A 10,652-nucleotide genomic window follows, 5' to 3' on the forward strand; every position below is an offset into this window, starting at 1 on the left:
CTGCAGCCAGGTCAAAAATCTTCCTCTTCAGGTAGGAGGACACTTCAGGTTGGGGAAAAAGACAGTTTTGGGAAACAGAGCACATAGTAGTTCTATCCCAGAGGCTGGCTTTATAGTCCCACTTACTGACCATAGGCATAGCAAACTGGGAAAGTTAGTACACCAGATAATTTAGTACACAAGCATGTGTGTGAGAAGACAGGAAAATCAGGGAACCCATTGTGCTCATAGTTATTGAGGCTATGCCAAAAGACAGAGCCTATAATGATCAATAGAGCGTTTTTAGTGTTTAGTAAAACCTAGCTACATTTTGTTTTTCTTTTCTTCTGGTTTTTAGAATTACACTGAAAGCTTCTATGGCCAAGTTGTGACTGCTGTTATGAGAAGGTGCTATGGAGGAGTACCTGATAGCTTCTTGCTGAATGCAGATATTGGGGGTAAATCATATGATTACAGATAGCTACAGGAGTTGTGCCTGGATACACAGGGTTGTGCTGTGGGCAGTTATCTTGACTTGTTACAGGTGTGGGGCAGCAGCCTGGTATGTTCCAGAAGACGTCTCTGATGGCTGCCTGCTTTGCAAAAGCAGCCATTCCTTTAGGTCTGCTCTCTGAATCCCCATCACCATTAACGTGGTCTTAGGCTGTGATCTAGAAGCATAGAGTGCCTTCATCTGTCTCAGGACCATTCAGATTATTGTGACAGAACTGAGATGCTGAAACTCAAAGCTCCTCTTCAGACAGCCATGCACTCCAAGAATAGGCAGAGTTTCTTTTAGTTTTGTACAAGGACAGAGCTAAAATGTTAGAAGTGTTCCTCTTTTATTCCACAGAAGGAGGATGTATGTGAAGAAGCGTGGTAATACCTCCGGTAGTGTTTTATAGTTTTTTTGTTAATGTTTCTCATTTCTTAGGTGAAAGTCCTTAGCATGGATTATCATGAATTTACTTTATAGATGTCAATAACTAACCTGAGCTGATTACAAATGTTTTCTATTGCTTCTCATTAATAAGAATATCTAACTTTGAAAGACGTGCTAACCACCTATTTAACTACCTGTCAGGACATGTTTATATTTTTTATCATACTGCTATGAAATTTTCTCATCTTCTACCTTTTGTCAGTTTTTGATAAAAGCAAACTAAGTTGAGTTTCAGGAAACCTCAGGTTTCAGGCCTTCTCCCCACTTCCTTGCTGCTTGCCAACAGACTGTTAACTCTTTGGCAAGTGAGATTTCTTCCCCAAACATAGCATATGTGTAAGATGTGATTCAGAGAGTAATATTTGCTGCTCGCCTGGACCTGGTGTGTACATTTTGCTAACCCACCCTGAAATCACTCTCAAAACTTAAGGGAAAAGTAGAAAGAAGTTGTTGATGAGGTGTTTTTTTCCCCCTCTAATAGAATGAGTTATTCAGGAACTAATTACTAGATTTGGAGAGAGACAAAAAGAAATAAATATAACAATACGTCTTTATGTCTGCTTTTATCTTAACATCTGGTTCTTATCTGTCTTTCAGAGAAGCAGTGCTAGCTGACAGGATAATTTTCATAGAGAAGGCGATTCGTTATTAGGCAAGTCTCATCTTCCAAGTATTTTTCCAAATAGAAATGTCTACTTGAGCTAAACTGTTCCATCTACGCTTACTTACACACTGAGACCATATTAAATACAAATGCAGCCCCTGGTAATATTCTGTAATTCTCAATTTCTATAGTTAATTTAATCAAGAATATGAATTTATGACTTCCTCATTGATCAAGTGAGGTTTGTTGCAATGTCAGGCTTTGTTCTGTGAGCAAAGTGCTATTGATGCAACCCCCTTGCTGTGAAAACCTAAACTGGGTTAACTGCAGCTTGTTAGTAAACCAGCCCAGAAATAGACTGCAATAAACTGTTCAATTTATATAATGTAACCTTTTGAATAGGGAGCATAAGCATTTCAGAATTGCTACAGGAGTTTTAACTTCAGTATCTACCTTTTTATACTGTATAATTTTGGAACTATCTATTAATAAAGTTGATAAGAAATGCAGCTAAACCAGCCTTTGATCAAAACCATGTAGGACAAGTAGCAAGACCAATTTAAGAATTATGGTATTTCGGTGCAGGCTGAAGCCTGTTGTAAATCCAGTATTTTCAAACCCAGGTGCCAAAATTCAGGACATGGAAATCTTTGTCTTTGTGCCTACATTTTTACAGATTTGTAAGCAATACCAAATGCCAAAATGCCAAATTTTTAATGCCAAAAACTCTTACTGCAGTCAATAAAACTGAGTATGATCAGCATCTCTGACAGAATCCAGCCAATATTAAGGTATTTCTATAATTTTCAAGACTGAATTGAAACCTGGTCTCTTCTTTATTCTTAGGCTTTGCCTGCTTGCATATACCTTACCTTTCTATGACATCTGTTCCTTGAAAACTGGGATCAAGAGCTGGATTTAAGTTGTCTTCCTTCCTGTCCACGTCTGACTCCTATTTTAAATATCACGTTCTCTGTCTTCCAGACTCAGAATTTCTGCAGTTCACTAATTCTCTAAATGCAGCTCCTCACCTTGGTGAGAACAGTTAGAGTGTTCTCCCAGAGCTCTTTTATTTGCACTTTATTCTCACTTGGGTCACAAATGAGCGGATAAATAGTACTACTTAAAATAGTCTTCTCTTCCATTTTTAACATAACAGCTATGTTATATTTTTCATCTCACCTAAAGTTTTTAATTGATATACTGTGTTTTTTCCTTAGTTTTGACTGTTTTCTTGTTTTACTTATACTGACCATTCCTGTCAGAGGCAAATACTCTCTTCCCAGTCTCCTAATTCCCTCATCGGTACTTTGATATCAGTGTATTCTCCTGCTAGATTTGTTCTTTCTATGTTATTTGCTGATGATTTCTCTTGGTTTTTTTTTATGTTTAAATCTATGTCTCTGACCAGTCTATAACTTGTTAAATTCTTTGTTCTGTATAAATCCATACTTGCCCTTGCAAGCCAGCACCATTAACAGGACAAAGACAAGTGCTAGAAAAAACAGATAATACTGCACATGTTCTCTTTTTATATCTCCAGTGAGAAGTAGAAATCCCAGGTGTCTTGCTAAGCTGCGTTTTGGAAAGTAAACTGAGACTTATATTCTTATTTCCAAGTCATCTGGCAACCCTGGCATTTTCTTCCAAAATATTAATTACCTTTTTTGCCCACCCATAATAGTCATGATCATAACTATTCTGTAATTAGGAGTGAGAAATTAATTTTCTGCTTTCAGGATAAAATTTCAGTTTCTTGGCATGCTGCTTCTGTACTCAACACCTGCCCACACACTTCACAGCTTTATTTCTTCTGTTACCTTCCCCTTGTTTTTCAAGGCTATTTCTGATATCTAAGAAAATTATTTTCCATTTCCATCCCTTTCACTTCACCATGATTTTCCTATCATGATGCAGTGGCTTTTTACATTATTTCCATGACCTTTCCCTAAGTCCCCAAAACTGTTATGGTGCATCAACTTATAAAAACTCTCACTGGACAGTAACATGACCTATAATCACTGCATCAAACACATTCTGAAGAAAGAGGCCTTAGCTTATCTCTGGCCTTAACTTCTCTCTTCCATCTCATATAAGGAATCTTGAACATGTGTATCTCTTCATATCTGGGCAAGTAGTTTTGCTCTTTATAGTCATTTTTCTCCTGATAGAAATTCCGTTTATGTTTGTCTCCTTTACCTCGGTGGAGTTTCTCTCCAAGTTTCTTCTTGTTCCTTTCAAATTATTCTTCATTTATGCTAAACTTTAGATTTCTTTTATAGACAGTTCTCCTATTTTTATGTACTACTTCCTGTCATTTATCTTAGCTGTATCTTCAGATTTCATTATTACAGTATGATAATACTTAAACCTTCATATAAGAGCTGTTATACAAAATCATTTTCATACATCTTTATATGGGCTTTAGCACTGGAAAGTTTAAAGTAAATGTGCTAAATTCATTCTGTGATAAGGGACAAATTATCCTTTCAGCTAACCTGTGGATTGGGGTAAAAAAAAAAAAATCAGGATTCTCAAATATGTCTCTTTAGCTAGCAAAATTAAACTAAGAGAAACATTACTGCTGTAATCACCCCCTTATTTGTTTTGTAGCTCACCTCAGCATGATAAGATCTCTTTGACCTACTTGCCAAGTCTGTGAATACTCCCATTTCCCCAAACGCCCATTACCACCAAAGGCATTTTCCTTCCTCAGTAGTAACTGGTCTCCTCCTAGGATACAGCGGCAAGGAAACTAAAACAGAAGATGGCAGAGAGCCTTCATTTTGTAACATGTCCTGAGCGTTAGCTTGGCAGCAGGGCAGAGGGAGCTCAGGTGCCACCATAATATTACGTGCAAGCTCTTTTATCATCTCTCCCTACTCAAACTCTGGCTGTTTCCTAAACTCACTGGGCTAATTATGGAGGAGCAGCTAGGGGCCATACTGCTTTAACTCATCAATAATGACAAGTGCTGCTTGGAGCTGTCATAGGAAATACATTTGACATCCCAACTTTGAAGAAACAGGAACTCTTTGCTGCCCCTATAGATATGAGGGGAAAATATAATCACTAGTAAGCCTAATTATTTCAGAGTTGGCCCTGTGATTCCTTCTCAAGATTTCCTGGCACTTTCCCATTATGAAATTCTGGTTTTAGTTGTCTACATCAGACAAACATTATTGTTCAGGCTGAAATAACCCAGGCTGGATATTTGCCTCTATTAAGATTATCTTTCAGGTTGTATTCATATTTATTTAATATTATTGTACCTTTAAAACCATTATAAATAAAAGCAATATGCATTCAGATTACGAAGGCATCAACTCAGACAGCAAAGGCAGCACATGTTAAATGAAGAATTCCTACATGCAGCCACAGCAGATTTGCGCTATAGAAAACAGATGATTGGGTAAAGAAGACAAAGAGCAGGATGTGATCTTTGAAGCTGGAGTCATTAAGAAATTCAGAGATGGATAGATTGTGGTAGGAGAGACAGACATTAGTTAGATATTTTCAGTTCTATGTCTCGGAATACAACAGAATAGCTTTAGGGTTATACATACTGAAGAAAAATTATCTTTTGAGAACAGCCTTTAGACCATCATAGGAAGATAAATTAAAATAACAGGTGTACTTTATTTCTTCAAAACTGAGGAAGCAAAGGGAATTGAAATGTGATATTCTTCATTTACAGGAAAGTAAACTAAGATGCTCCCTATTACTTCTATAAAAGTTCAGCAGATCCTGTAGGGACAGTAACAAGGAAAACACCAAATCTCTCCACTGGTATACCTGTTCTAAGAGGTGAGCATTTTTCCACAGATGAATGTCCTACACAAGCAAAATAAGAAATAGTTCAAAAATTCTTAAGAATTTTATGGGGTTTGTGAAAACTGGTGACTCTTGTTAGTATAACTTTTTATGATATTATAATAAAAAAAATGTAAAATGTTTCCGTGCAAAAAAATCTATTAAATTGACCTTAACAATTTTTAATGGATTAGAGAACTGAGGGGTTTCTTTGGGGGCTTTTCTGTGGGTTATTTTGTTTGAGCATTTTATGTTGGGCATTTCTTCAGGATGTTGAGCAGTGCTTCAGATGGTCTGCAGTATGAGAACCTGAAATTATCTAGCACAATGGAATCGATATTGAGCAATATTTTCTCTCTGAAAGAAGTTCAGTCTGACAGAAAAGAGTAAGAGCAGTGTAAGAAAACAGAGACTCTGGCAAAAGACTGGATACAGAAATTCCGTGTAAAGCAGTACAAATTAGTTGATGTCACCAGAGCCAGAAAACCATAGTGACAGAATAAAATGTTATCCAGGTTCCAGAATACTTTATTATCACCACCTTAGGTCACTAAGCTTCACAAGCTATATCCATCAAGTTTGATAGCAGTGTATATACTCACAGTTGAAGCTAGAAGGTGCAATGCTTTAATGTACTAAAGATTTACATTAAGACACCTGGGTTCAAACTCAGCTTATGACAAAAACAAAATGGATTTGTTGGTCTCAGCCTGCTCTCTAGTGGACAATTGCACATAAACTCAGTCCTCAGAAGAATCCCAAGAATTAGATATGATGGCCAAGACACATGGTGAAATTCATATTCTCTGAACAACATTATTAAGAATAAAAGGAAACTGGATATCTATCTTTTCTGTGCTATTTTGCAACACTATAAGAGGAGACGTTGCCATCAGCATCTCTTAAATACTGTATACAGTCCTCATTACCAGGATTTGAAAGGATACAACAGAACTGGAAACAATCCAATGGATGGTAGGTAGCAAAGGCAATTAGATGCTTCCATGTTAGGGGAGAATGAAGATAAGATGATGTATTGCCATAATAGAGGAATATAACATTAATGACTAGGTAAAATAGTTGTCCTTACTTACCCAATTTTCATAATACAGGACACTGAGACACAAACAGTTGACAAACGTAACATGATAAAAGGAAATCTTTTCTCAGTACATAATTAACCCATGAGCTTGTTTTTGAAAGACTTAGAGATGTGAGCTAAATAGGACTTAAAAAGATTAAGCTTTTATATGAATAATAAGAATAGCAAGAGTTATGTTAGATAGTATTTAGATGTATAAGTGATATAAACTCTCAAGATTCAGGATATAACAAACACACACAAATTGCCTAGAACTTGGGAAGAAACTATACCCACCAATGTTTTATTTCATAACTGCCCCTTACAATGGTTGCATTCACTTCAACAGGCAGGCAGTAGAATGCTGGAATCTTAAATCTGTGTAGTGTCTGGTATTTTCTGTGCTTCCAAACTGAATTCCTTAGTGACTCATTTGCAGAAATTAGGTGCAAAAAGTTGTCAGGAACTCTGACCCCATTTCTGGTTATTTCCCTTTATATCACTTAACCTTATATAAGTCAGGAGAATAATACTTATTGATATCCAAGCATTTACAATTACAGTCATATGCCAACTACACAAGCAAAGTAAATATTTTATCAAGTTAAAGTCTCTTTTTAAAACTTTTTTAAAAAATTAAAAATTAATGATGTTAGTTATTGTTAACTTATAATTGACCATTTATATCTTAACACCAACAGTTTTGCTTTTTTTTTTTAATTATGCAGCCTTGTACTTTATTCTAGTCTATGCTGAACATTCCATCATTTTTCATCCTGTCATCTACCTCACCTACTTGCAGGAATGTTTGAACACTTCTACCTTTTACAAGCTTACATTTCAAGTTCAAAATCATTTAAAATTCTTTTTTTATCCAAATGCAATTCATGGACTGGCTGCTATTTACCATGTTTAGAATACTGTATTTATGGATTTTACATAGTCAAAAAACAAAAGCAGTCTCTTGAATTAATGAAATTATTCTTATTCTGAATTTAGAGAATCATCATTTTTCACAAGAAACTAGTTTTATCTTCAGTTTTGCAAAGAAATGCAACTTCAGATAGATTTGAAAGGACAATTTATCAATCATTAACTTCCGTTGCTCTCAGTTACAGATTATACCACTAGTTACCAAAGCCCTTATTTCTGTGGTGTTTTCATAGTTACCATTTCTGATTATTTTATTTCCAATCTTACGATGGTTGATGTTTTACTTAAAGCTTGAGCTAGAAAATACTAATGAGAAAATGTGAGCTGTCATTTACAGAAAACATTTTTTCTATACTTTATAGTTAAAATGTGTGAACTAAGTGAATCTGACAGCCCCTAAAAATCACAAGGCAAATAAAGTAAATTCTTAATTTATTATTAATCAAATGTTGCAATATGGGGAAGAGAGCTGACTCATAATTGCTGAGCATTTGAAGATGACAATATGCTTCCATGAGTAAATTTTTACTGCAAAATTATGTATTTATGGAATAGCTTGACATGTGTAATTTCCTTCCAGATAAAAAAAAAATTAATTAGAAATGTTAAATAGGACCTAAATTTGTCAAGCATGATGCAGAGGAATGAAGCAGCTAAGAATCATATAATTTCAAAAGAATGTGAATTATGCATTTAAGTTCAGACTTGTGGCGTGAACCGAGATAATTACCAAGAAAATATCAGCTTTTGCAGTCAATAAAAGACATTGCATAGAGTTTGTCAATTTTTCTGAGCTGACAAATGAAAGATGATATCTGCTGAAATGAGTTACAGTTTGTGTGAGAACTGCTATGGTGCCTAAGAGCTAATGTTTTTATTCTCAAAGCCTGAAGCTGTAAGGAATATTAATAAAGCTATTTATATTTAGCTAGTTGTAGTATATTGGGTGCCCAGTAAAAAAAGAGGCTTCTTGATGGAAGTAGTCTTCTGTTTCCAAGTGGCACCAAACAACTTTCTAAAAATGATTTTCTGCTCCCTTCTCCTAATAATTCAACAGCAGTTGGACCAGGAAAACCCTGTCACAAGTACCGATTGCTGGTACAGAATTTCTGTTGTACTCATGACTGCCTGCTGGCAAATACTAATGCATAAAATGAAAATGAATAAGATGTGCTATAGCTCAAAACGGTGCTGGACATGGGATATAGCAAGTGTACTGGTAAAGGAGAAATCCCACCTGTAATAGTGCTGTCTCACTGGTAGAGGGCAAATGAATAAAAAACAATACAGTTTATGCTATGCAAGAACTTAATCTTGATTTGTGATCCTGTAAAAGAGCTTCAAATTCTTTTTCTTCGGCAGAGATCCATGCATGTTAGAGGAAGGGCATATTGCAACCATGACTGTATATATTCCAGGGATGTAATGTGCTGAATGACAGCCCAGGATCAGCCAGAGTTGATCAAAGCCTCTTGTCTCCCTGTCAGGGAGCAGCGGGAGCGGGGCTGCTCCGTAAAGGAGGGCAAGCCAGGGCTGAGGACGGCCAGAGCACAGGCCGGGCAGTGGCCTCACTGACAGGGTGCATCCCACGGTGCCAGAGGCAGGTGAGCAGAGCCAGGGTGACAGCAACGGGCCCTATCGACAGTCCAGCGAGCATCAGGGAAAGACAAGATAATAAGCCAGGTCCCGGGTCCAGCCAGGAAATCAAAGAGCAACCCAGGAACAGGCCTAGGGGCAGATACACCCCCAGCGTAGCTCCCACAGGGACTGTAGTCCCAGCCTGAGCTGAAATAGCACACCTGCTCAGAGGGTGTGGGGGAGCCCCAGGTGAGGCTGGTCAGAGTGTCTAGTGCCTATTTGCACACTCAAGGCCCTGACACTGACTTCTGTGGGAGCCCACTGTGACAAGCTTATCTCTTTGATCCTGAATTTAGAATATGTGAGAATGGATTAATACTACATGGGTTTTTTTTCATTTTTGATAATGTTTTCTTGACCAAATTGGTATTTAGGACCCAAACTTTCAATTTGCTTACTGGTTTCCATCACTTGGGAAAGTGCCATAATAGGGAACAAAGTTTTAACTTCTGGATTTCAGCTTTCGGCTGAATATTTTCAGCTTTTTCTCAGCTTTTTTTCAAAAGGCTTTTGAACCTTCGTGCAGAAAAACATAAGTAGTAAAGATCCTTAGAAATCTGGAAAAGCACCCTAGTATGGAAATGAGAAGAATCCCAGTCTATTATTATTTTTAACCCTCATAATTCTGAAGCCATAGTCATTGATTTCGAGTGTTGTAACTGAACTCCCTTAGCCATGATACAGATTCCCCAACAAGATGGCCAGTTCCTCTATATCCAAAGGTGTAGTAAACTTTGGATGAGTAGGCTGTTGTCCTGAACAACACAGCTTCCCACTAGCCTGACTGGAATTTGAGGTACCTGAGGCATGCCAGGTCTCTTATATCACATTGATGACATACCTACACCTTCCTCCTGCACAGTCTCTTAGTCATTCATTTTAATTCTCACAGCTGGCTTCTGCAAAGAGGCCTGGTACTGAGCCATTCCCTTGGCTTCTGCTGACCTTATGTATGCAAGACTCATGAAACAGCTGGGTCACTGAACAGATACCGTGAAGAGTTGTCCCTTTCACCTTAGCAGGAAAGCCAGAGGCCCTTCCTACTATCAATAGCCTTATTGTCCAAAGGATCACTCTGACTGCCATTATCCTTCCAGACATGATGTCAGAGATGACTGGTTAGTCCCCACTGCCACGGTCCCAAAATGGCAGGAAGGTTGCCACACAAATAGAAATAGGGACAACTGTTCTCCAAAACTGACAATGATATAAGAGAGACACACACTGGGCTGCTCAGTGAATTATCCATAAGAGCAGAAGAAAAAGGGAAGTCAGGTGAGAGCCCAGAAAGTCCTAGAACAGCACACACACATCTCCCTTATTTTCCTTTCTCTTTTCTTTATAAACACAGCTCTGAGAAACTGTGCCAGGAATCTCTTTCAACTACACGTAGACTAGATCATGGTCAAGGAACAGCCATAGGCTTATGGCCTGGAACTTCTTCCCTACAGTTTTATTTTAGTTCAAAAAGAATAACCAAGTAAGAAAGAGGAATATTGTTAAAAAGAAGCTAAAAGGGGCAGCTAAGAGTCTCAACTCTGTACAGGCACCAAGGAACCTATTTAAGGATATCCTATTAGAAATATATACTGTCTCTTAAGAAAGACTTTAGAAGGGGCAAAAGGAAGCTGGTGTAACTACAGGGTAAGTGAGGTTGTTAG

This window comes from Apteryx mantelli, chromosome 5 (genome assembly GCF_036417845.1).
Source record: "Apteryx mantelli isolate bAptMan1 chromosome 5, bAptMan1.hap1, whole genome shotgun sequence".
NCBI lineage: Eukaryota > Metazoa > Chordata > Aves > Apterygiformes > Apterygidae > Apteryx > Apteryx mantelli.